Source organism: Pinus tabuliformis, chromosome 9, assembly GCF_031772625.1.
Source record: "Pinus tabuliformis cultivar Carrire ecotype Pingquan chromosome 9, CPIR1, whole genome shotgun sequence".
Lineage (NCBI taxonomy): Eukaryota > Viridiplantae > Streptophyta > Pinopsida > Pinales > Pinaceae > Pinus > Pinus tabuliformis.
The window spans coordinates 2,006,301,243-2,006,328,511 of record NC_142307.1 but is presented as its reverse complement, the minus strand read 5'-3'; the positions used below and the strand labels follow the sequence as shown (position 1 = coordinate 2,006,328,511).

The window sequence follows — 27,269 nt, the reverse complement described above, 5'->3', positions numbered from 1 at the left end:
TAAATGTTTTTCCGAGGTATAACCATATTTAATAATTATGTTAAAATTAATGGAAAATTGTAAATTTGTGTTGCACAAATTAATCTAAAAATTATTATAATTTATTTCTAATAAAAATATAAAAAAATCTATTTTTATTAAATGTAAAATTTATAATTAAAATTTTTATAATTTTATAATTTATAAAATATTTTTTTAATATATATTATAAATCCTAAAATATAAATGGCTTACTCTAACTTATAGATGAAATGTCATTTTTTCAAGATATTTTTTTCTGGTTAACTTTAACTAAAATTTTAAAAAGATTTTTGAAAATATGAGTTTAAGTTGTCTAATTTATAAAATTCGAGTACAGTAAGGTTTATTTATACATTTAAAAATACATTTTTAAAAATAAAAAAAATCACGTTCTTTCTTGAAATTAATTTACCAAATTTAAATAAAAAAATTACCTTTATCTATATATTATACTATATTAATATATAATTTATATTTAATAAAAAAATTAAAGCATTACATTATATAACACATGGTTACAAATCCAACTCTCTATACCAAGAAAACTATAGTTGGACTTACGATCAAGAAAATATGAAAACAACATTAAAAAGATAGTTAAGTGTATCTTATTTGTTAAGAATATAAAAATATTTTAAAAATAATATATATATATATATATATATATGAAAATTTAAGTAGATTTATCTAAAAAACTGTACTAAATTAATCAAAGTGTAACTATAAGGCACTAAAAAACCAGGTAACATCCCAATCCCAATAACAAGGAACCAGACCTTTCAATTCTCCTAACCCTAAAAATTCTTAAATACAATATTGAAAAAATAGTCATATATAATTAAGTACTATCGCTTTATTGTAAGTTAATTATTTTAAAGTTTTATTTACATGTATTTAAATAATTTTATTTGTTTTTATCACTATAGAACTTTTAAAAAATTACATAAAATTAAACGAATGATATAAAGTGAAACAGTTGAATGTCTCAAATTTGAATTCCCGTTATTAACATAGTTGCCATACAATTAATACAACTACCAAAATGATTTTGCTGACTGCAATATTATTTACCATTACTTAGGTATCGAAATATAGACTATAACAGGAGTCATTTACTATTAAAGTACACGAAGAATTTGAATATTTTCGTGAGATACATGGATATGTATCTTTATTAGATTAATCTTCTATTATTTTCATAGTCGGCTTAGAAATTAGTGGCACTAGATTTCTGCAGGGCGTTCTGCTCCACCGCGTCCTTTCCAGACATATTGACGAAGTCCAGGAATATGAATATTTGCAATGTAATTTTCCCACTGGATATTCTTAACATCAAATCCGAAACTCGCTTGCTCCTCTGCAGAGAGCTCTTGGAACAGCTTTTCCAAATTCGAGATATCGAATATGTTTTTTTATATATCTGCCTGTTACACAAACATATTAAAATATTGTTTTGAGGCTTCTGTGATTAGTGCTTTGTCTGTAGTTTTTTTTTGGAGTTCTCGCATCTATAATTGTTTGCATCGACTTTTTGAGTCATCCATCGTGGCTGGCTTATCATCAGGATAGATCAGTAATTATGTAAGACAGATCTGTCTTACACAATCACTAATCTATCCTGATGATGAACCACAGTGGATATACAAATAATTATGGATATTAAAATATATTTATTTATATATCCTCATAAAAAGCAAATTTGTTTACTTAGGAAGTAATTGATGACAACTCATTTATAATGGGTATTAAATAAGTAGAAATTATATGTCCACAATAAGATTATTAACCTATCAAAAATTTAATGAGGAACATATACAACCTAACTCATTTAATTTCCATTCACAAACTAATTATTTTCAGTCCGCTCTTGATTACCTTGCTTTGTTGAATGTATACGGCTTGTAGATCTTGGCCATGTACTCCAATTGCTGTAAGATATACTCTGCAGTTGATGATGATAACCCAGGTGTCTGCAGGAAGACTATTGGGTTAGATATGCAATCTAAAGTTTAAATAAATACAAAATGCCTTTACAACTTACATTGTTCTGTGAACTAAAAACCGTTTCCAAAGCCTGCCTGTAGTTCTCCATAGTATTAACGCAGGTCACTTGCTGCAGCAATCTGACTAGGCTTCCTCTGTTATCAATCTAAGGATTACATTTAAAATGTTGAAATATTAATTTTGTAAGGTCTCCGATTCTCAAGGGATTTACCACCGAAGAAGCAACGTGGTAAACCTTTACGCCACTCTTTTCCGCGTGTTTTGCCATGGCTGATAAAGTTGCATTTACAACCATGTCTACGCGTATCTGTAATTTGAATCGAACAAAAAAGGATTATAAAAATTTAGGTTGATGTGATCTATACTTTGAATATTGGAAAATCTTTCTCTCGGCAATAATCACATTCTTTTTATTAAGATTTTCGAACCATCTAGCAATATCTCTGATGTGATTATTGCGAAAAGGTTTACCAATATAGAAAAAGGATTCTCAAGTACTTCAGAAACAGTTTTCCATATTGTGATATAGTTACTAACCAGATCGAGCACAGTATCTGGATCGGCCAAGAAGCAAGGTAATTGACCTTTGCCATAGCGCGTAATGGCTGGATCCAACATTCTGCGATGTAAATATTCGATTTAGCTCTTGTTATGTGTATTAATATTCGGTGAGATTCGTCAAATGATTATAACATACCGGTGGCCTTCGATCCATCCAGGAAAAGGTTGACTGTATGTGCTTTCAATAACAGTCGGACGAACAATAACTACGGGTAAATCTTCCCTGCCATCGCATATTACCATCTCCGCCATTGCCTTGCTGAACACGTAAGTATCCTGCCAGCCGTATGATCTTGCCCTGAAAAACAGCGTTCCAATAGCGAACACCTACTGAGATATGGTGGGATTTGACATTGAAATTGAATGCTTTTATCAAAGTTGAATAGGTTTTACTATATTAATATGAAGGACACGATGATCAATGTTACAGAGATAATAAAAAATGGAACACCTACTGAGATATGGTGGGATTTGACATTGAAATTGAATGCTTTTATCAAAGTTGAATAGGTTTTACTATATTAATATGAAGGACACGATGATCAATGTTACAGAGATAATAAAAAAAAGGAACAAGATTGAAAGGACGAAATTTTTTGAAGTCAAATTCCAACCTTGGGAAGAAACCATATTGATAGCCTTTACAAAAAGATAAATCAATAATTTATTTCTTTTAAAACACTAAGGTTAACCCATGTAAAACACTAATGTCAACTTCTATGGAAATTATATAAAAATTGCTTATAACTTTCAACTTCTAGGAAAATTTTATCCTATGTTCCAAGAAAAAAGATGTGGCTATGGTTACACCATGAAAGGAAAGGAGAATTCACAGCTATCGTTATAATGTCACCTTTCCATTCCCAAATCTTTCATCCTTTGAGCAACCTTCCCTTTCTTCAACTTGTAGTTTTGAAGATCTGAAAATTCAATCTCAAAATCTTCTAGAGCTTTGCTTGCTAAATGAAATTCAGCTTGGATGTCCAGAGGTGGAACACATATCGATTTCTCGTTAGCTATACTATACCCCATCTGAAATGGCTCCTCCAGTACTCGGCCTTGTCTTTGCCCGTTGACATATGCTGGAATGAAATAAACCAACAACGATGAGATCGATAAATAATTTAGGTTGAAACGGAGGATGAAATCGATGAGTTACCAGTAGAGATGTGCATCAAAAGTTGGGTTTTCTTGCAGCATTTGCCGAATTCTAGAAGGCGAATAATTGCCTTTGTGTTGGTGTCCAAAGCGACATCGTATCTGCAACAGATGGTGCTCTTAGTTATATCTATGGTCAGCAGATTGCACAGAATCCAAATATTAAAATGAAGTCAAATATTAACACTATTCAAATGAAGTCAAATATTAACACTATTCATAAACAAATGAAGTCAAATATTAACACTATTCAAACAAATAATACAACAACCTATCATCGAATGTTGTGTTGGCTGCCGAGCTGACAATAATGTCCACCTCCCTTGTAAGCACATCGACCATATCTTTTTCAATTCCAAGATTTTGTTTCGTCATATCGCCAGCCACAGGGACCAGTCTTTTCAACATGAATTCATGGAATTCATTACCATGAATTTCACGCAACCCTTTGAATAACTCGCTGTTCATAACCTGACTTTCGCAAATTATTAGAAATTGTTATGATCATCGCATAAGTCTAGTAATCTCATTTCTAGTACTTAACTCTAGAAGAGGATATTCATCATACTTCATTTATCAATCTTTTCGATGCAGAGGTGGACTCATGATCAGCCCTGATTATCAAAAACAGCTTTCCGATATCTGGTTGCATTCTCAATATTTTTTCTATCAACACTGCAGATATGAGAAACAAGCGTTCATTAATAACGAGTGAGCCAGCAGGAGGTGATCTAAATAACTAAATTAGAAATAATTAATAACTTGAGGAAGTTGTGTTACACCTTTTCCCAGAAAACCCGTGGCACCAGTGATGAGAAAGTTCTTCCTCCTCAGAAAATCTACAATTCCAAGACCCTTGCATGGGGCTATAGAAGTGTTCTCAGTATTCCCCCCAGCGATTGTGGCAGCCGGTAATCCGCTTCTTCTGCTCCGTGAGAATAAAGTGCCTTTTGAGGCTTCATGTTTTGTGCTCATCAACACTAACTCGTCTGAATCTGCTCTTGTGCAGCAGAATCGATTAGGTTTTCTTGACTTACTACCTACCCCATGATTTATTAGTACTGAACTGGGAAACGAAAAAGACGACGGGATAGTCCGCTTGATGGGGAGGAGCAGTTCTGATTTCTTATCCCTCATATAACGAGCAGGAAAAAAACATAAAGTAAGATTGGGATGTGGAACTGTTTGTGACATAGCCATGACAGCCAAAATAATATTAGACTCCCAGAGTTTTACAGACAAATCGACGAACACTGCAAACAAGGAAATACTGAACATAAACCTATATTATCAACGTATAAAATATATCAATATATTGACATTATCAACGTACGAATATATTTCGGCCACAGCAGACTTAAATGAATAGCACTAATGACTAGTCACCGAAATTAATGACAAGACCAAATGATGAAGTTGTTGAACAAACTACACACGCCAGAGTCGCATGATATTAAATGCGACGATGACAGAAAAAGGAATTATAAGCTGTTATAGCATGTAATTAGTTTCCAGAGGCAGTGACATAGTTGCTGAGAATTTCTGGAATCTTGGGCATTGCAATATGATATTAAATACGACGGTGACAAAAAACAGGAATTATAATGTGTTACAGCATGTATGTTTCCAGAGGAGGCAGTGACATAGTTGCTGAGAAGAATCTTGTGTGCACTGTTTCTGTGCATTGTTTGAAGAGCCTAAGAGCTCACAGTTTAGGATGAATATTTCACCCATTTTATGAAAAAGGTATTTTCAATTTTTTTTACAATTATGATTTATATTAATATAATTAACATGACAATTATGATTTATATTAATATAATTAACATATAATTAACATGACTATACATGTATAAAACATTTTAATAAAATAAAACTTGAATATAATATATTTGGATATATTTTATTAAATTATATTGTTTTTAAATTTTTATTTTAGATTTATAAAATGTTATACTCTTGAATATAACATATTTGGATACATTTTATTAAACTATATTGTTTTTAAATTCTGCTTTTAAATTTATAAAATGTGTTATACTCTTGAATATGATACATTTTATTAAAATATATTATTTTTTAATCTTATTTTAAATTTATGGAATGCTAGAGTATAAATCCTTTTGTGATACACATACACATGCATGTGAATGTGATGGAATTACATAAGCATAAATGAAAGATAGATTCTTGGGGTTCCATTATATCAACTTCATATAAGATTGCAAATATTAAAGCTTTAAATCTGATTGAAAATTCATATTATTTGTTAGGTCAGGAGTAACTCCAGTTTGGCAGAAAACTCAGAAAAACTAATTCGTTTGATTATTCCATAGGTAGGCTATTGTTTTATACATTAGGAGTGATTGTTCAGTTCATCTTCCGATGACTGTTCACATTCCTGATTTATTTATTTTACAAATTCCCCAATCATGAAGATTAGGTGTCAACATTCCCCCTTAATCTGAAGGAATGTTGGTGAGTCCAAGCATCATTCTGAATCGTTCAAGCTTTTCGTTTCCAAGTGCTTTGGTGAAGATGTCTGCAATTTGCTCATTTGTGGAACAATGACGGAGATGGATTGTTTTGGCCTTAACATGATGTCGAATCAGATGATATTTAGTATTGATATGCTTTGTTCGATCATGGAACTTTGGATTCTTGGCCAACTTTATTGCAGAGGTGTTATCAATCATGAGTGGAGTTGATTGTACTTGTTTTACCTGCAAATCTTCAAGAATTTTCCTAAGCCACACAATTTCTTTCGTTACTTCAGCTGCTGCCACGTATTCTGCTTCAGTTGTGGAATCTGCTGGAACTGATTGTTTGCGTGATCTCCAGGAGACAGCTCCTGATCCAAGACTCATAGCATATCCTGAAGTAGATACCCCAGTTTCTTTGTCTCCATCGAAGTCTGAATCAGAGTATCCAATCAAGCTGAAGTCGTCCACCTGTGTATACTTGATTCCAAGGTCTTGAGTTCCCTTCAAGTACCTTAGAACTCTTTTTGCAGCAGACCAATGTCCCTCACAAGGCTTTTGCATGAACCTGGAGAGGATTCCAACAGTAAATGAAATGTCTGGTCTGGTAGTAGTGAGGTAGATGAGACTTCCTACAAGCTGTCTATACTTTGTTGCATCCTCAAATTCCTTTCCTTCAATAGATGTGAGCTTTAAGTTTTGTTCCATTGGAGTAGAAAGAGGATTGCACTCTGTCATGCCAAATCTGTTTAACAAATCTCTAATGTATTTCTTTTGAGAAAGAAATATGGATTTTGGATGTTGGGTTACTTCAATGCCAAGATAGTAATGAACATAGCCCAAATCCGTCATTTCAAAACTTTTCCCCAATTCCTTCTTTATGGATGCAATGTAGCTTTCATTGTTCTCTGTCATTAAAAGATCATCTACATATACCACAAGATACACAACTGTTTTGCCAACTTTCTTGACAAATAAAGTTGCATCATCAAGATCAAAATGATTGAAGTTGAGTTTCAGAAGATGCTCAGTTAGTTTTTCATACCAGGCTCGTGGTGCTTGTTTGAGGCCATACAAGGACTTCACAAGTTTGCATACTTTATGTTCATGTCCTTTCACAGCAAATCCTTTAGGCTGGGACATAAAAACATTCTCTTTTAGATCTCCATTCAAGAATGCAGTTTTTACATCCATTTGATGGACTTTCCAACCGTTCTGAGCAGCTAGTGCAAAGAGTGTCCGGATGGTGGCCCATTTTGCTGTGGGGGCAAAAGTTTCCTCATAATCGACCCCTTCCTTCTGCGCAAAACCTTTTGCCACAAGCCTAGCTTTGTGCTTGTCAAGTGAGCCATCAGCTTTGTACTTGTTCTTGTAGACCCACTTGCAGCCAATTGGTTTGGTTCCAAATGGAGGATCAACCAGCTTCCAAGTGCCATTCTTTATGAGGGCATCATACTCCTTTTGCATCGCTTCTTTCCATTCATCATGAGAAGCAGCTTCTTTGAAGGAAGTTGGTTCAAAATCTGTAGACAAGTTCAATTCACAATCATAAGTAACATCCATATCAACAGGTGAATTAGAGTCATCTACATCACCTCCATCTTGTCGGTTTGAATTTCTGGTTCCTGTTTTTCCAATTTCATCAGGATGAACACTTTCAAGTGTCTTTGTCAGCCACTTTGGGGGACCTTTTTGAGATGGTCCAGGCTTCTCTGTTGATTGAGTTGGGACTGAATCAAGATTGAGTCTCCCAATTCTATCAATTACATCACTTAAAGGATCATCCGTTGTTGGAGTTTCATGCAGGGGAGATTGTTCTTCAGAAGAAGATTCCACATGTTGATCTAGTATAGGAATCCCCCCTTCAAGATGTGGAATCTGATTATCAAACTCTTGAAATGATTTCGTTTTTGTGAATCTATCCAAGCGATCAAGTTGCCGCTCAACAACATTGTCAGATTTGGATGATTCAAGAAAAATGACATCTCTAGATACAACAAACTTTTTATTTACTTCATCATAGAGGCGGTATGCTTTGGAGGTGTTTGAATACCCCAGGAAGATACACTTACGACTTCTAGCACCAAGTTTGTTTCTATGTACCTTTGGTATCAAAGCATAACAGGTGGAACCAAAGATCCTGAGATGTTTTACCGAAGGAACATGTCCATACCACAATTCATAAGGAGTCTTGTTTCTTATAGCATTAGATGGACATCTATTCTTTATATATGCAGCACATAGAACAGCATCAGCCCAAAACATTATCTTTACATTTTTGAAGAAAAGCATGGATCGTACCATATTCAAGATTGTTCTATTCATTCTTTCAGCTACACCATTCTGTTGGGGATTATAAGGCACAGTTGTTTGATGTTTGATCCCATGTTGGCGAAGATAGTTTTCAAATTCATTTGATGTATATTCTTTTCCATTATCAGTGCGAATAGACCCAATATGAGATTGTGCATCATTTTCAATCCATTTATGAAAATTCTTGAATGTTTGAAAGGCATCAGATTTGTTCTTCAATAAATAAACCCAACACATTCTGGTGTAATCATCAATAAATGTCATGATATATTTATTTCCATTTGCAGAAGGAACAGGCATTGGACCACATAAATCTGAATGAATGAGTTCAAGCTTCCTATGTGCTCTTGAATGTGAATCATGAAAAGACTGTTTGCTATGCTTTCCTAGAATGCAAGCATCACATTGCTTATGTTTCCTAGGAATTGTAGGGAAACCAGCAACACCATTTTTCTTCAATAAGCGGAGACTGTCATAGTTTAAATGTCCAAATCTAGCATGCCATAATAAACTTGATGGAAGTGTACCTTCTTCATAATGAAAAATATATGAGAAATGTTGTGCATGAGCAGAGGTTCCTTGTAGTTTGAGAAGCCTTTCTTCTTCTATTCCCCTCATGATAAGTGAGTGGTCCGAAGCTTTTCTTACCTCAAGCTTGCCATCAAACATATGAATGGAGTGACCTTGCTGGCGAATGTGGACCAAGGACAACAAGTTTCTCTTGAGCTGTGGGAGATATAGAACATGATCCAGAAGAAAGTCTGGAAGACCAGGCAGTTTAAGCCTGATTGTGCCAAGCCCTGATGGCTTGATTTTTGACTGATCTGCAAATACTGCTCCATCAACATTGTCAGTGAAATCTTCAAAAAAATCTTTCCTATGAGTCATATGACAGGTTGCTCCTCAATCAAGCAACCAATCATTTTTCGAAGAAGCAAGTGAAGCATTAAACAAATCTTCATTTACTCCAATGTTACATTGTGCCTCAATATAGTGAGCGGATTCAGGTGCTTTACCTTTGTCTGTATCATCAGTTTTACCTTTCTGCTGGTTTCTTTTCTGCTCAATTTTGTCCCATGGTAGCTTGCATGTAGAAGCATCATGTGATCCATTTCGTTTGCAGCGAATGCAATGCAAATCTGCCTTTTCTCCTTGAGAATGTCTGCCCCCCTTGCCTCTGAAATATCTTCCTCTTCCTCTTCGTCCACCTCTTCCTCTTGTAGAGTCTTGAGCAGGATGCTTTTCTTTATGAGCAAGGCACACAGTCTCTTCAGAAGATTCAGGGACTGTCTTCTTTCCAAAGGCTTTCTCTCTTTCAGCAAACTTTTTCACAAGAGAGTCAAAGGTTATATCTTTAAGATTTCCATTTGCTTGTAAAGACTCAAGATAATTGGAGTAAGTAGGATAGAGTGCCTTGAGAAAAGCAATAAGAGGGATATCCAGCTCAACCTTAGTGGATTTGATATCATGCATTATGGATTTTACTTCAGATGCAAGAGCAAGAGGATCATTATTTTTCAGTTCAAGAGTGAAGAGTTTAATCATGAGCTGAACAACTTCAAGTGCAGAATGTGAGTCATAGAGTTCTTTCAGCTTTTGTAAAGCTTCAAAGGCAGTTGAATATGATGAAATATGACGACTTACTTCTTCATTTACAGATGCTGCGATCAATGCATAGGCTTTGTTGTTCTTGTTTTCCCAAATGACAAGCTCTTTATCTGATGTAGGCTGCACTGGGTCTTTGTCTTCTTCTTCGACACACACTCCTTTCCACAACTCGTTGAAGATGAGGGTGTGTTTTATCATCCGGGACTATTTAGGATAGTTCTCCTTGCCAGTGAGAACTATTCCTACCATAGACATGATTGAATGCATTCTATAAAAAATTACTTCTGCTGCTGATAAAAAAACTTCTGCTGATAAAAAACTTAAGATTATCTGAATACTTAATGATGCAAACTCGGTTTCACCTTATAATTATTACAATGAAGACCCACGTTGAAGAAGCACCTTCCCACTGGGTAAGGCTGAGAGCCACAATTCTGCAACCAAGCAATCTGTAGATAACAATCCACTGCCGTGTAGAGCGCCCTAAACTCTACGACTTAACCTATAACTAGGTTTTTTTTCTCAAAAGATTCTGCCAAATCTAATTCCCATCAATTGGACACTGTAACATGGATTATTAAAATTCATATAGATTAAAATTCATCAGTCACGCCGACAGACAATAAGGAGATCATGTTTCGAAGTCCGAGAGCAGCCCAAAATTCACATATCACAAGGCGATATCATCGAAATTGGAACGGCCATGTCAGGCATATTAACATTACAGTCGAAAGGAATTAAAGAGTCCACGACTTCAATCACATTCTCATTAACATTGCAGGGATATTAATATTGCAATAATAATTACAATAATAATTAAAATTGTTATTATAATATCTTTATAATAACAATTTTAATAATCATAAAAGAATAAAAATAATAATTATAGTAGAAAAAATAATTACAACATTTGACAATTCAAATTTTAAATAATTAATTAAATAAATAAATGCAAATAATAATTTCTTCAATTTAAACTATTTCAGAACAAATACCTCATTTATATAACATATCACATAATTTAAATAACATATATATATATATATATAATAACAATTTTAATAATCATAAAGAATAAGAATAATAATTATAATAGGAATAATAATTATAATATTAATTATAATAATAATAAAGATGATATTATTAGTAATAATAATATGTATAACAATAATAAAATAACTGATAAATAATTAATAATAAGAATAATGATTTAATTGTATTAAAGAGAAGAAGGAAAAAGAAAAAAAAATAAAAAAAATAAAAAGAGAGGATATAAATAATTATTATAATAATAAATTAATTAATTAAAAAAATAATAATAAAAAATAAATAAATAAATATAAATAATAAAAATAAAATAAATTAATTAATTAAAACAAAATAAATAAATTAAAAAAATAATAATAATAAAAATAAAAAATAAAAAAAATTCATACAATTAATATCAAACTGTCTCTTAAATAGGATTTATTAAATAATTTAATTTAATTTTTTTTATATAAAAAAAAATAAAAATTAAAAACTAATTAATTAATAAGTGTAAATCAATCAGGCCGACATTATAAGCTAACAGATATCGTTCTATTCATCTATTAATAGCTTCATAATTTCCTCAACTCTCTCTTCTAAAAATACAGATCTCATTGCCCTGATGATGGACTCACCTAGCTAGTCCGAAACGTTGGTTTCATAAATTGCTCATAGGTTTTTCCATTAGCATAAAAAAAAAGTTAGGTACAGTGTTGTCCTGTTCGCACTGTTACAGTATAACACAGAGCGGTACTGCACCTGGTTCTACTGGGAGCCTGCGGACCCTGTCAAAAGTTTGAAAAACCTAAGATCCTTCCGCCCAGTTAGGTTTAGTTTTTGTCCATAGCTATTAGTTTATGCCCAGATCTGCACGTGTCTTGACAAAAGTTCCTTGTGAGTTAACTTCCATTGGCATTCTTGTTTTAAGCTTTTATCAATTGGGTGTTTTGAGTCTCTTTTTTGAGAAATTCTTAATTTGATTTCTTTGGTCATTACTTGGAGGTTTGTCTCAGTCTTTGGGCTAAATTGTGTATGAGTGTTAATTGCCTTTGAGTGTTTTTATTTTTTGATCTTTGGAACTCTCACCCAATTTTCTCGACTTGCACTTGATTGGTTCTTAGATTACATTAGAATCATCTTGTGTTTGAGAATTCTCTTGCATAGATCACATTTGCATAATTAGAATTCTCATTTTCAGAATATGAATGAAAAATGTGCATAGATTACATTTGCATACTTTTCAAGTGAATTGTGCATAGATTACAATTGCATAGTTTACATTCTGAAAAATCAATCGTAGATTTAGATCAGTTTTCTTTGATTTGAATTTATATATTTTTATGCTTGTTTTTAACACACAAAATAAAAATTAAAAACTGTTTTGGAATTGATTTGCATTAGATTTTCTTGATGAAATTAGTGCATTTGAGAATTTGTTATAGTTTCTCTTAGTGATCAATTTTTTGCATTGTTGGAAGTGAATGGAAACTCTCTCCTTACTTTAGTTAGGATTCATAGAACTGAAAATATTACATTATCATATTCGATTGCATTCAGTTTTGGGTCGGGTCATAACACCATTGGTTTCATATCCATTTACCCTTTTGAGTAATAACAGCCTAAATAACACAGCGCTTAATTAAAATTCATCTAGTAATTTTTACATTTTTAGGTTTCTTTCCACCAATCTAGCTTACGCTAGTGTCTTGGAATAGGTTTTAGTTAACTCTCCAAGACAGTAAAACAAACAAGTAGTCGATCTTGCGGTAGGGAGAAATTCCAATTGTTACATCTATGCTCTGGGAAAGCTCCTCTTAAAGGAGAAGCACGAGATCATATCTGAACCAGTGAGGTAATCAATCCTTCCTCATTGGGAACGATAGAAGATATTCACGTATTAAAAACGGTAAACCTCGGATTGACCATTGTCGAGGAGCCTGGGGTCACTTGTTGGTAAACCTTGGATTATGTCAAGGAGCCTTCAAGGGGATTGAGCTTTGTTACTCTGCCCTTGCGTGTGTATCAGATCGTAGACTGTTCCCCCAGGTATATTTGTTTCTGTTGGTAACCTTAGTGGCCATAATCTATAGGATTCTTTCCTAAGGTGACGGTGGAGGGAAGATCCCACTGTACCTGGAGCAGACGTTGACTAGACTCACTTGGACTCTCTGGGGGGTTCTCTTCACTCGAGACGGTTATAGTGGAGAAACTTGTGCCAGTCTGTTTCATTAAGCAGGTTGTCGGGGTAACTGTTCCAACCGCACTTTCTGTATTGAATTCTGCGACGTTGGATTTCATCACCAACTAGTGTTTTTGGTACGGAAAGTTACTGTTTGTGTGTGGTTTGACTCCTAGATTTGATAGCGCGTGTTAATTTGTTTTTTTTTTTACTTTTAGAGACCATAGGTGTGAATTGTGAATTTTAATTGTTAGGCGTGAATTGTGAATTGTTAATTTTAGTTTTAAATTGTTAATAATATTCACTGAAGTTGAATATAATGGCAACTGTTTTGGAATTTACCAACCAAGGAACCTCTCTTAATGAGAATCCTAGTACTTTTCCTTGCTTTGAAAATGTTGGTCCTCCTTATATGGCTACTTTGTCATTACTTGGATTTACAATAGGTTTACCGATATGGTTATTTTCAACTTCGTTGGCCCCAAATACTCCAATTGTTCCACCTCAACCGAATGCTTCACCTCAACAGAGTTCACCATCTCAACATCACCAACCTTCTGTTGACCCTTTACCTTCTTCGCCTAATTTTTCTTCCTCCATTTCTTCCTCTTCGCTTGGTAAAAGCCTTGATGCTAGTAACCAGGTAGCTAAGAAGAAGAAAAAAGTGAAGAAGAAGAAGAAGAAGAAGAAGAAGCAAGATAAGAAAGAAGTCAACCAACCAACCATGGTTGTAAGTGTTAGTTATGTTGAGGAAACCTCCAACATGCATCGTAAACCCAAATACCCTTGCAAGCTTTGTAAGGGTGACCACTTCCTTATCAATTGTCCTGGTATTCCAAAGGTCTTGGAAGCATGGTCAGAAAAATCTCATCAACTTTCCATTGATCCATCAACCAGTGATAGTCAGGTTCCTGGGAAAAAGGGTAAAGTTAGGTTTCCTTGTAAGTTATGCAAAGGGAGTCATCAAACTCACATTTTCCCTCACATGGATGAAGCCTCAAAATTGTTGGAAAACCTTACTGTTCCATAGCAAGAATTTCCAACTGGTTACCGTAAACTTTCTCCCAACCTACCGTCAACTCACGAAGTGATTGATCTAATTTCAAGTACAGTCGATCCCACTCTTCCATTGCGGAGTGAAACTCATATCACTTAGGTTGATGATCCATTAGTTGATCAACTGGTCGATTCAATTTCACATTCGGTTGATCCCACTCTCCCTTTAGAGAGTGAACTTCATACCACTCAGGTTCTTCTTGTTACATCAGATTCTTCTACGCCGAGGGGCATTTCACCTGTTTCTACAAAACCCCCTCTAAGTACTGAGGTCTTTTCCTTTGATTGGAATAGACTAACCTCGTCTTCCTTCCTCCATCCCTTTCCAAATCATTGTCAACGCTGGTGGTAGGGACATACATCGCACACAGGTAGATGAAGGTGCTTTTGTTAGTATTTTATCCTCAACTGCTTGCAAAGCTTTGGGTTCCCCTCAGCTTGTGCCTATTACGCAGAATCTGAAAGCTTTTAACAGAACCATTAGTGAACCTTTAGGGATCCTTCCTAAGTTTTCTATTATCTTGGAAGGTAAAACTGTCTGTATTGATCTTATGGTAGTTCAAGGTCCCTTTGATTTCAATTTACTCCTTGGGCGAGACTATGTTTATGTAATGAAAGCTGTCGTATCGACACTCTTTCGCGTGATGTCTTTCCCTCACAATGGAAATATTGTGACTGTAGACCAGCTTTCGTTCCCTAGTCTTGTTTCAACTACCAATAATATGACACCCCTAAATGTTCCTGATTCTAAAGTGGTATCTACCCCGCCACGGGTTAATTATGTGGCAACTGGTCCCATGTTTTCAGTTACCGATGTAAGTGAGCCTCTCACTGTTTGCTCATCTTCCTTTGATTTAGATCCGGTAATTGACATGGAAAACTCTATGGGATTACTTGAACGCGATGTTCTTATCCCTTTTGAGTCCCTTGACATGTGTTCCTTCCAGAGAACTATTCTTCCTTCTGATGAAGACCTCTTGGAAGCCATGATCAAGGTCTGTCCATTGACATGTCTTTCTTCCAGTTGGAAGCCATGATTAGTTGTTCGAGGAAAGTTCCTTTTACTGTGTCAACCTCGTTAAAAAATGAAACAGGGTGTTATGAGGATGGTTTCTTCCTGTCTCAACCTCGTTAAAAAATGAAACTGGATGTCATGAGCATAGTTCCTTGTCTTGTTTCAAGCTAGTTACAAAATGAAACAAGGAATCTCGAGGAAAGTTCCTGTTACTGAGTCAACCTCATTAAAAAATGAATCAGGTATGAGGATAGTTCCTTGTCTTGTGTCAACCTCGTTAAAAAATGAAACAAGGATAGGTTATATAGGTAGATTGTAGAGAGTAGAAGTGAGGATAATTTGTTCCTGTCTCAACCTCGTTAAAAAATGAAATTGGATGTTTCGAGGATAGTTCCTGTTACTGAGTCATCCTCGTTAAAAAATGAATCAGGTATAAGAGCATAGTTCCTTATCTTGTGTCAAGCTCATTAAAAAATGAAACAAGGAGTCATGAGCATAGTTCCTTATCTTGTGTCAAGCTCATTTAAAAAATGAAACAAGGATTCATGAGCATAGTTCCTTGTCTTGTGTCAATCTCGTTAAAAAATGAAACAAGGAGTCATGAGCATAGTTCCTTATCTTGTGTCAAGCTCATTTAAAAAATGAAACAAGGGTTTTGAGGATACTTCTTTTCCTGTGTCAACCTCACTAAAAAATGAAACAAGGGTTTTGAGGATACTTCTTTTCCTGTGTCAACCTCACTAAAAAATGAAACAACTCCCCCAAGTCTTTCCAAGATCTTGAAAGTAAACCTTCATTTCAGCCACCTGGTTGAATGCAATGAAGCTTGGGGGGCATGTACCTCGATTTGCGTCATTATGCTGGGGGCATGCGAACTTATAACAAGCATAGTTTTTCATTTCAAGCTTGCGTAAACATGAAACCGAATCCGAGCATAGTTCTTTTCCTGTGTCAAGCTCGTTAAAAAATGAAACAATTCCTCCTCTAATTGAGTCGAGCGTTTGACTAGATCTCATAAATGTTAAGTTGTATATTTAGGTTAGTTATTTCAGTGTTTTGCATAATTTTCTTACAGTTTTAGGTCGAGTCTTTCAAATGATCTCGTAACTGAACCTTCATTCCATCCAGCTATTAATTACCAGTAGTGTACTTAGTTGAATGAAATGAAGCTGGGGGGCATGCGCTCTAGTAGTTACGCTTAGGGGGCATCAAGCATAGTTTTATCTTTGTTTCAAGCTTGTGTAAAAATGAAACTACTTTGAAGCATAGTTTTTCTCTGTTTCAAGCTTTTGTAAAAATGAAACCTATCTCGAGTCAATTTCGGTTATTTTCAAGACTCGTTAAACTCATGAAAATCCTGAGATTATTTTGCTATCTTTCATTCTCGTAAAACAAATGAAAATGCCGAGTTCTTTCTGTCTTTTCCTGCTCGTAAATTAAATTGAAAGTCGGCCATATGAGTACATTTTTATCCCTTTTTCAAACTCATTAAAACTTACGAAAAAGTGAAAACCATGAGTACATTTTTATCCTTTTTTCGAACTCGTTAAAACTTACAAAAAAGTGAAACCTTAGAGTCTTCTTTAAGCTCTTTTTTGACTCCTAAAATATGAAAAGATTGTCGAGCTTTCTCTTTTTAAACTCGTTAAAACGGAATCAAAAAGACGGTCCACTTATAGCTCTTTTTCTGACCGTATAAACATGAAAATATTGCCGGACTTTTGTCGTTTCAAGTTCGATATTGGTAATAAAACGACGTGACTTCGATTGCTTTTCTTACTTTTTAGGTCAGGGAAACTAAATATGAAAAGTACTCCTTGGTCATAATATCAAGCGGTTCTCTCAAGTATTATTTTATACTTTTTCGGGCTTGGGAGACACAAATTCACGAAAAAGGACAACCATGGAGTTTTCTTAAGTTTTTCTTCTGACTCCCTAAAATTGAAAAACACCGAGTTTCTCCTATACTGGGCTTGTTAAAATTTCACAGTAAAGGACCTATTCAATTACAAACAGGAACGAACCACTCCTTCTTAGGGTTCAAATTTAAACTAAGTTGGACTCATCCAAAGGATGAGCTTATAATCAAGCAAATGTTATCCTCCTCAAGCTTGTCAAAAATAAAGAGGTACTTGCCAGAAATGGTGGGGGAAAAGAGATAAAAATGAACTTGTTTGTCATACTTTGTGTCTCAGAAACGCATTCAACCACTCTTGAACACGACACTTTTTGTTCACCTGGGTTGGGAAATCCTTTGTCTAACAGTTAATCAAGCCACATTGAAAGTCTTCAGCCGGTTTCTGGGTATTAACTTTGGGTCAATTGTCACCAAACCATCTGCAGTGTCGTTATGTGTTCAAGAGGTCAGTCCAAATAAACCATTCATCTACAAAATATCTGTCATCCATCTTGACCATCCTTGAGTTAGTACTTGCAAATATATTTCTTTAAACTTGATCTATGATTTCGTGTTGTGGGCTTGCCTACGACGGATCGCTTTCTATCGACTTCAGCTCATTATCTAGAAACATGATCTAGAAATCGTCAGTACCTTGGAATCTGCATGCCTCAATGGCAGGTTTCTCGCCTTCGATGACAAGTTGCATCATTGGCCTTCGATCAAAGGATTCCGTGACGTGTTCGACATCAACTCATCTATTCACATTTCATGGATTGTACTGAGTACTTTGAGAGCCATTAACATTACTATTGGTTTCTCTCACACTTGTTAACAGTTTACATCATTGACTGGTAATCAAGTGGTTTCTACCATGTTCGACTTCGACACATTCATTCACATGGATAGAATCGTACTAGTTCGGGAAGCAGAAATGAAGACCCTGGATCTAGTTTCCACTATCCAGGCTGCGAGGAATTTTGTTATCATTATATAGTGAACTATTCATAAACAGATGGCTGCGTCCATACTGTGTCCATATGTCTCTACTTGTGATGTATTACAAAATCATTCCTTTATCAGAACAGTTTTAGATAGTTCTTAGTCAGTTTTGATCTGAGTATGGGAATGTCTACCTCAGCGATGATATTTTCACATATATATATTTTGTGTTGAATGTTTTTATAGGTTCCGACCGGGGTATTCACAGGAAGATCCTTGAAATGATAAAGTCCTTCACTCTTCTTAGATGATCAAAAACTATCCTCATCTATTACAGACTTCGCACTTCAGGGGGCAATCTGTTACACAAACATTGTCACCATGACTTTCTACAGTTTGTGTGAGTCCACCACCACTCATACATACCTCCTTTGCAAGTCTTAAGCCTCAACTCTTCATGTAAAGCCTTGAAAATGGGAGAAAGACCTTAAAAATATCTCAAATCCTAGTTTCGCACTTTCTCCTAGTATTGCCTGCGGTGCCGCACCCAATGGTCACATGACCTGCAAACCTGACCGCTCTGTCTATTAAGCAATGGGTGTGAACCCCTATAAAAGTTAAAAAGCGTGGGTTCATTCTTAAAAACTCACCTTGGGTCACTTCTAGATGCTTCTAGAAGGAATATTACGCTGGCAAGTCCACTCCACCTTGGTTCATCCATTCCATAACTAAGGGAGCTAACTCCATGATATGAGGTGCTTATCCCATTGAAGGAGGAACTTATCCCTTCAATGGAGGACCTGCAACTGCCTTCCCTTGCACTATAAATTAAGGCATTGGGCTGGTTGTAGGGGAGGTTGAAAGCTGAAGATTTTTGAGGGTAAATGCTGCTGGAACTTAGACTTCCTTTTTGAGCTTATGAGAGGAGAGATCACATACCTTTTGTCTCATTTGGGGAGTGAGTGAGGCTTGTCAAAGTAGAGGAGATTCCTGCTGGACCCTGGAAAGAGCTTGTACAACATCAAGGCACCAAAGTTGTAAAGTTCTTTTATTCATAAAGTTAATACAATCAATTTTATTTTTCTTAATGAACTGTCTTTAATGGTTTATTTTATGAGCTCCTTGATCTTCATAATAAACATGTTTTATTATATTATCTATGCAGGTGTTCTTTGATGTGTGTTTGTTTGTGTATGCAGGTTATTAAAAGGGAACTGCTTGAAGCTGTTGGAACAAAACTGCCACAAACAAGCGTTGGACCGAGGTAGGGTCTATTATAGCTCTTAGTTTTCATTTATGAATTGAAACATGTTTAGAGAAAAGTAGATTTGCTTGTGCTGCTTGTTGCTAGATATCATTTGATACTTGGGAGATCGGTCTTGTTCGCAAGAATGATTTATTCGGCCAACAAGATGCATTCCTTCAACTCGACCGCTCTGAGATTCATCATCTTGGGCAAGTGTAACAAGGTTCCCTTGTATTTCATTCTCCATGTTTTCATGTAATCAATAGTAGCATGCACGTTCGATAAGATACGTGCTTGAACATCGCCGCTGCCAACCATTGAGATGGACAACTGCCTTATGCACAATACCAAACTTAGAATACAATGCCCGCATGACTGTGTCAAGGGACAATACTTCATCCAGTATTTCCTTCTTCAACTCTACTTGGGTGGATGCAGTAACCAGTTCTCCTCCCTACTTGGCCATCTGTAACTCCTTAGCTATTCAATCATTCTCAAATATCAAGAAGCAAATACTCGAGCTAGTGGCTTCGACATATGCTCTGGTAGCATTGGCTAATGCTGTTAGATGCTTGTGCATGTTAGATATGATCACTCGTTCCTCAAACTACGCAGGAGATGTGTGATCATCTAGAGTCGACACTCTGTGAGATTGCATAACTCTATGTTGGGACTCATCGAATGAGATGTTGTGCATCTCTCCCTCTGGATTGTCTCCAAGGATTTCAGTGCCTCCTTGGTCACTTGGGACTTGCTCCGCTTCTGGATTCTGTGAAGCTGGTGGGTCAACCTCTTGGTGGCGAGGCATCAGGTCAATGTATTTCTCTAACTCCTGTTTCTCCATATATGTATCCATCTGATCAAGTGCTTGTTCAATCTCTTGCTCCTGCCATGGCTCATCCTGTCTGCTTGGTGCCAACTGTTAAGATGAGTCGAATACCTATATAGGCATAGTTTCATTTGTATGTACATGTTGCGCCCCCTGCTGTACCTGTTCTTGCTGCGCTTCCTTCTCCTGTCCATGCAACTCTTGTTCCTTCTGGAGTTGCTCCTTCAACTCATGCAACTCCTTCTCTGTTTCCTCCATTCTCCATTTTTCTCTCTGCCTTTGCACATTCCTCTTGTCGTACTGTTGCCTCTTCGCCTCTATTGCCAAAGATGCTTTCTGCACAAGTGGGTCTGCTCGGAACTTGCAGCTTTGTTCCTCCTCCATGTTGTCGACAATCTTCCTCTTGCCTTTGTCACGCGCTAATATGCTTACCTCTGCTGCTGTTGTTGTTGGTGCTCTTCCAGATTCTGCTTTGCTAACCATTCCACAACGATGCCGATCGGTTCATTGGGTTTAGAGAAGTTGTAACAATATCTCGATGGGTCTTCCTCCACCCAATGACATGCCCCGTGGATCCACTGAAACTGTACTCTCGTGCAGTGATCTTTTACGAAACAATGCGGGTCATACAGATTGTAGCTTCAGGCATCGAATGGATATTTCTTGATCTCTTATGCTTCGATATTTGCATGCTTAAAATTTTGTATCTCGTATAACCTGATATGAAATGGAAGAGAGGGTCGAGGTGCCTTCTTCTTCCAGTGTAGCCTGGCTGACAATCCTGCCAAGATGTGGTATGATACTTCGTGCATGACGAGCTTGTACAAGTCAAACTTCGGTAGAAAATGCGGAGGCTTCTCTACATTGTACATTTGTATGAAGGTGCTGGACAGCGAGGCATACCAATATTCTATATCGAATAGTTCCTCCATTACTGCCTTCGACATGCAGGGTGGATCCTATTCAAATATCATCTTGTACACTAGGGTGAAAAAATGATCGGACAACTATGTGATAACTCCTATGAAGCTGCATTCGGACAACATTTTAGAATAAGTGTTCACAAAGGTCTCCACTGATTTCCATGCGCACTTCAAGCCCGAGAACTCCTGACAAGCACAAATTGCATCCAAGATGTCAGCAAACATGTAGATTTTTGCTTGCTGACCTTTGGGCGGCTGTCAAGCTCTTGCTACCTGTTCTTTCAGCTTGTGAGCCAACATGTCGGACTAGTTGCATGCTTTGCCTTCACTGGCCAGTTGGTCCAACACGATCACCCAACTCTGCGAGAAGGTTTCCGTGCTCTCTTGGCCATACAAGCGACATGCAAAGATGACCAAGTATTGATATGCCTTCTGTAGTATCTTCGTCTTGTAAACCTGGTTGTGTGTCATCCTGAATTTTCTCGGCTCCTTCGCCAAGTTGTTTAAGATATCCCTAGAGTTGGCATTACTGTTGGGTATGTTGAAGGGTGTTTCCATGGTGACCACTGGCTTCTATATATGATACATCTTTTCATAATCCTATGCCCTGAAGGTAGAAATCTCCATCTTGCTGGCACTGCTCAATGTCATCATCTTAGGATCAATGTGCGAGAAGATCCAATGTATCATGTTCGTGTATGGGAACACGGGATACCTGCATGCAATTCGGTACAAGCTGGACTTGTGAATTTTCACATAGACTTGGTGGTCTTCGAGGTCTTCCCCAAATGTTCCTGCAAATGCATCATTGACCTCTTGCCATTTCAACTTGATGTCCTTGTCTACAATTAGCTTGGTGTCTTCATAGATCGGCAAACTTGTAGACACTATGCTTATGGTTGATGTAATGAATACTGTTGTATTTCACTTTGATATGGTTGTGCCTTTATTTGGTGTTTGATCAAGAGTTTTCTCAACTTTCTACCTCTCATGCACTTTGGGATTACCACATAATGAGTATGGGATGTATTATAATGTTTTAGTCTTTTAGTTTCTTTATCTTCATTGGACCAGTGGCATATAGGCTGCCTATACATCCTTCCATTAGAGTTCATGATGTTTTCCATGTTTATTTACTTAAAATATATGTACAATATTCTAATCCTTCCATTAGAGTTCATGATGTTTTCCATGTTTATTTACTTAAAATATATGTACAATATTCTAATCGTGTGATTAATTGGTCTGTGCTATAGGTGGAACTAGAGGGAGAGTTCTAGCTAGAGCCAATGTGCATTCTAGACCGGAGGAGTCTCATGCTCCAGAATTGATCCATAGAGCAAGTCAAGGTGTAGGAGAAGCACTTTGGGATAGAGGAGGCCATGTGGGAAATGACTGATGCCATGAAAGGTAGTTATCCCTTCTTATTTGCTGGTTAAAGCAAGTGTGTATATGATTGTAAATACCATATAGAGTTGTGTGTATAAAGCTCCATTAAACAATATGTGTTGTGTTTTGTTTTTGGTGTTGCATATGGGTAGATGAAAACTGAGGATAGTGTTCCCTTAAAGGGGAGGGGACTGTGACAACCCCACCCATGGTTATCTCTTAAAAAGCATTGTAAAAATATTTTGCTATGCATGAAATTGAAAAAGAAGGGACTGAGACAAAGGGACATAGATTCCAGAGATGGGGAGGATGGCTTGCTTGGGATATTGTGGTTTCTTGTGTAGAGAATTAAGAAACCCAAATTTTAGGACAACCATTAAAAACTAGTTGGTGCAGAAATTTAAGAGACTATTTCTTGAATTAAATAGGTTGTAAGAGAAAGTATGCAAGCCCATGTTTCTTAAGAAACAACAGCAAGAAAAGAGGACACAAAGTCCAGTAGAGGGTCTGCGCATTGCATGTCACAAGGACACAAAAAAACACAAATCAAGGAAAAATACATCAAGAGGGACAATATTTCCCAAGATAAGGCTAGAAGCATTAGAAGGCATGCAAGAGGAAAACATAGAGAAGGTAAAGGAGTTTGAGCATCCAGTGAGAGAAAATGAGCAGGAAAATCTAAAGAGCAGAGAAGAGAAGAGAAGAGAAGGGGATTGGTTTTATGGTTCATGGAGGTTGTGGGTTGAGCTGCTAGTCTCTAGATCCCTGTAACAAATTGGGGTCCCCAGAGGCGGGTTGAGATAGTATCCTTGGAGCCATGTAACAGCTTGGGTCCCTCGAGGCTGTAGGTTGAGACAGAGGTCTCTCGAGCCCTGTAACAACTTGGGTCCCTAGAGGCTGTGGGTGGGGATAGAATATTTGGAGCCCTGTAACAACTTCGGTTCCATGGAGGATGTAGGTTGAGATAATAGACTTTAGAGCCTTGTAATAACTTGGGAAGAGGCCATCCTGAAGCATTATCAAAGGAAGACTTGATTGAAGAACTGTGGTTACTAAAATATTGTTAAACTGGATTCTGGACTCCCTAGGAGGGGATGTGATCTGAAAATGGGGCACTTAGGCTTCTTGTCTAATTTACAAGAACCTCTCCCACTTCCAAAGCTTTAAAATTTTCCCAAGTCTTAATGATAATCCAGTGCGGAATTAAAAATGCTTGACAATATAGTGTATGCTTATGTTTGTTTTAAGCTGATTATATGCTTTAAATTCTGTTGTTATGCTGTAAGTTGATGTGCTCAAACTGATATACAAATATACATAACAGTAAATAAAGTAGCAGAGGTAATGCAGCAATAAAGTAGACACATGAACAACAATATTAATTTGGAGTTCACCCACAACTCTTGGGCTACATCTCCATGAGCTCTAGTTAATTCAACTAGGCTCTCTGGGATTATGGTATAAGTCATTTTTACAAGCTCTTGGCTTAAATCCTGTTGTTTTACACAAAAACAGTGGGTTCAGACACTGTGTTATTCCCTCTGGCTCTTGGCTCTTGGCTCTTGGTACTTGCTCTTGGCTCTAACTCTAGCTCTTGGGCTCTGGCTTTGGCTCTCTGGCTCTTCAGCTCTGGCTTCTTTATGCCCTCTATCAGTTCAAAGCCCTCTTGGCTTTTCACTTGGTTTCCAAGTGATTCCCTTGGCTGCCTTTTTCTTCTGCGCTACCTCTTTTGCCTTAGCTTCCTGCTTTGGCTTCACCTTCAGCAGCAAACCCTCAATAATCAATAACAACAACCAACAACAACTCAGCCCCCTCTGTCTTTGACATTCATGGCTTTTAAGCCAAATCGACGTTGTCTGTTTGTTTTCCCTTTCGACCTCTCTGTCTTCCCGCTTTGGTCCGCTCAAATCCCTTCTCTGAGCGTTAGCAATCATTGCTAAACACCCTCAAGGATGGATGCCACCTATTCCATAATGGAATGGGTCATTGGCGCTTGAAATCCCCAAATTTTGGCATTCCCGACTTACACAGGGAAAATACACTAACAAAGGGAAAATCCATAGAAAACACTGTTCCCGGACTTCAAATTTTCATAATCGGGTCCGCCCATAATTGCTATTGCAAGTCGCCAATGCCTTGTTCCAAGGTTTCCCTTTGTAATTTAAAATTTCATTAAAACTGTGAAAACACCGCAAAAATGGCTTATGACGGATTTCAAATATTATTCGTTTTCATTCCAAAACCCCTTTGGGTCTGGACTTCATCGCATCGCGCTTCCCCTTTGTATTTCTTTTAATAGCGAAATATAGAACATACATAAAAAAATGCCTTTCCGCGGATTTCAAAATATATTAAACCTGGTTCATATTGTCGTCGGGTCCGGCCAATCGCATTGCATATATATATATATATATATATATATATATATATATATATATATATATATATATATATATATAACATATCCCTGCTCCGCTGTAATGCACCGATGCGATATTGCGATGCGACTTGTTGCTATCGCAAATCGCTCATGCCCCGGGCTAGGGTAGAGCTCTGTTATGGTCGCTGCTTGCGATATCGCTTCATTGCAATCACCGATTGCGATGTCGCGATCACAATAACCATAGGTTGTGCCCCGATATCCTCTGATAGCCACTGCCGATTGCAATTGCCGATTGGATCTGGATCGTTGATCGGCCAGATCTAACGACTTCTGTTCACTCACCGTTCAAGCCTCAAATAGGCCTCATTTCTACCATTTATTCATATTTTTGGGTCCCGATAGTGTAATTTGATAAGTCTAAAACTTCTCCTTTTGCGATGGTTTTGACCTTTTAGGAAATTTTGAAGACTTGAAGATTTAGAGGCTTATCCAGGATCCATTTTTGGATCAAGATGAATCACTATGAGTGCACTTGGGGGTGAGGAAGAGTACCTCTAGACTCCCTGTGTTGAAAAAATAAGCGCCACTCAGCTGGTGGAATTGAGGAAAAAGTTCCTCTGGAGTCCTTGTTTCAACTGGAAGTTGGTGTTTTAATCCCTTAAGCAAACACCCCACCTATAATTTGCAACCTACCTCAGAAGTGATAGCTACAAGTATGTGTGGATGCAATTGTCTATGGTTGGGTGGAGAGTCCTTTTCCTAGACTCACTTGCCCTACAAGTTCAAAGATAAGTATCTACTTATACTTGTTTATATGTTGATGAATGTATGATGCATTTCTGATTGTAATGGTTCTAGATTTTTGGGACTGCATTTGTGTTGTTAATGCTTGAACATGTGGTTACCCCTCTGTGGGGAGATGTCACTGATGGACATGTCTAACATATCTGTGTGTGTGTGTCACTTCTTTGAAATGGATGAAACTCATAATGAAATATGTAACGATGAGCTTCTAAAGCTGGAAATAAAATGTTGTGTGATTAAGCTTAATGATGTTGAACACAAAATATTTAATGTATAAACTATGTACACAACCACATGAGAATAAGGATTATGTTATATTTCTAAGCTGAACCTTATTTTAAATGAAAAGCTTAATTGTATTGAAAGCAACACATAAATAAATAACATAAAATAATAGATATAGGTCGTAGAAATAGTCATACGAGCTTGGAAAGAAGCTTGAAAATTGTAGGCTCAGAGGCATTTTTTATTGATATGAAAGGGTTACATGTAGGTCCTCTACTTGGCAGGGTCTGCATTTGCTTATAACATATTATTACTTAAGTTACAAGATGTTTTTCCACATACAAAAAATTGCATTAATGTTAAGGGTTGTTTCCCTTGGAGCCAGATGAGCCCACTATCTTTACCTAAATGGTCTTCAACCTTGCATTCTCAACATGCTAGATCTCTTTCGTTGGAATCCTAGTGTCTTCGGTGAGGCACCAAAAGGTTCTGCATAGCTCCATAGAGATGCTTATAGGATCAACATTGATTCTGGTACTGACAATGTGTGGCAAGCGAGGTGGATACCTATTAGGATCTCAAACCAAGCCCGTGGTAGGTAAGTGTTGCAGGAGCACCTACGCTGACATGCGTGGGATTCCCTGTCCAAAAACAGGGAATGTAGGCGGGTCAAGAACTCCTTGGGGTTGGATTCGACCAAGATCAGGAGGGGTAACACCATGGAACACCTTAATAAACCAATGACATCAACATGAATCCTTGATGTGGATCTGGAAGTCTTCCAGACCCCTTACATAGAACCATGGTCGAGAAGAGTGACTCGAGGAAGTCTATGCAGTAGTAGAGCTTGTACTTGGGGCAGTCGCTGAGATCCCCATCTGAGATGTCGCATGAGGTAGGCCCAAATACCCTTAGCCAAGCCATGATAGAGAATGAGAAGGAAAACTTGTTGCGGTACAGAAGGATCAAGCTTTGTACTTATAAGAAAATATCAGGCAACCTTATCCATTCATAGATCAACCACTAGCCATGGATACCTTCCATTGTCACAACCAACTTTCGCCTCACGCGATTGGTCATAAGAGTGTTGACATGGCCTGGAGATAGAACCCAAAGGTTTCTCCCTAGAACATCTCTAAAGGCGCAAGCAAGGGAGAACCAAGATTAAAGCACAAGAATGACGGGACAAGATGCGACAAGATGATGT

General features: G+C 36.9%; 1 pseudogene; it reads right to left on the bottom strand.

The window, feature by feature from the left end:
* Positions 1–1,228: 1,228 nt before the first annotated feature.
* Positions 1,229–20,821, bottom strand: LOC149157088 (fatty acyl-CoA reductase 2, chloroplastic-like; annotated as a pseudogene).
* Between the last annotated feature and the right edge of the window lie 6,448 nt (positions 20,822–27,269).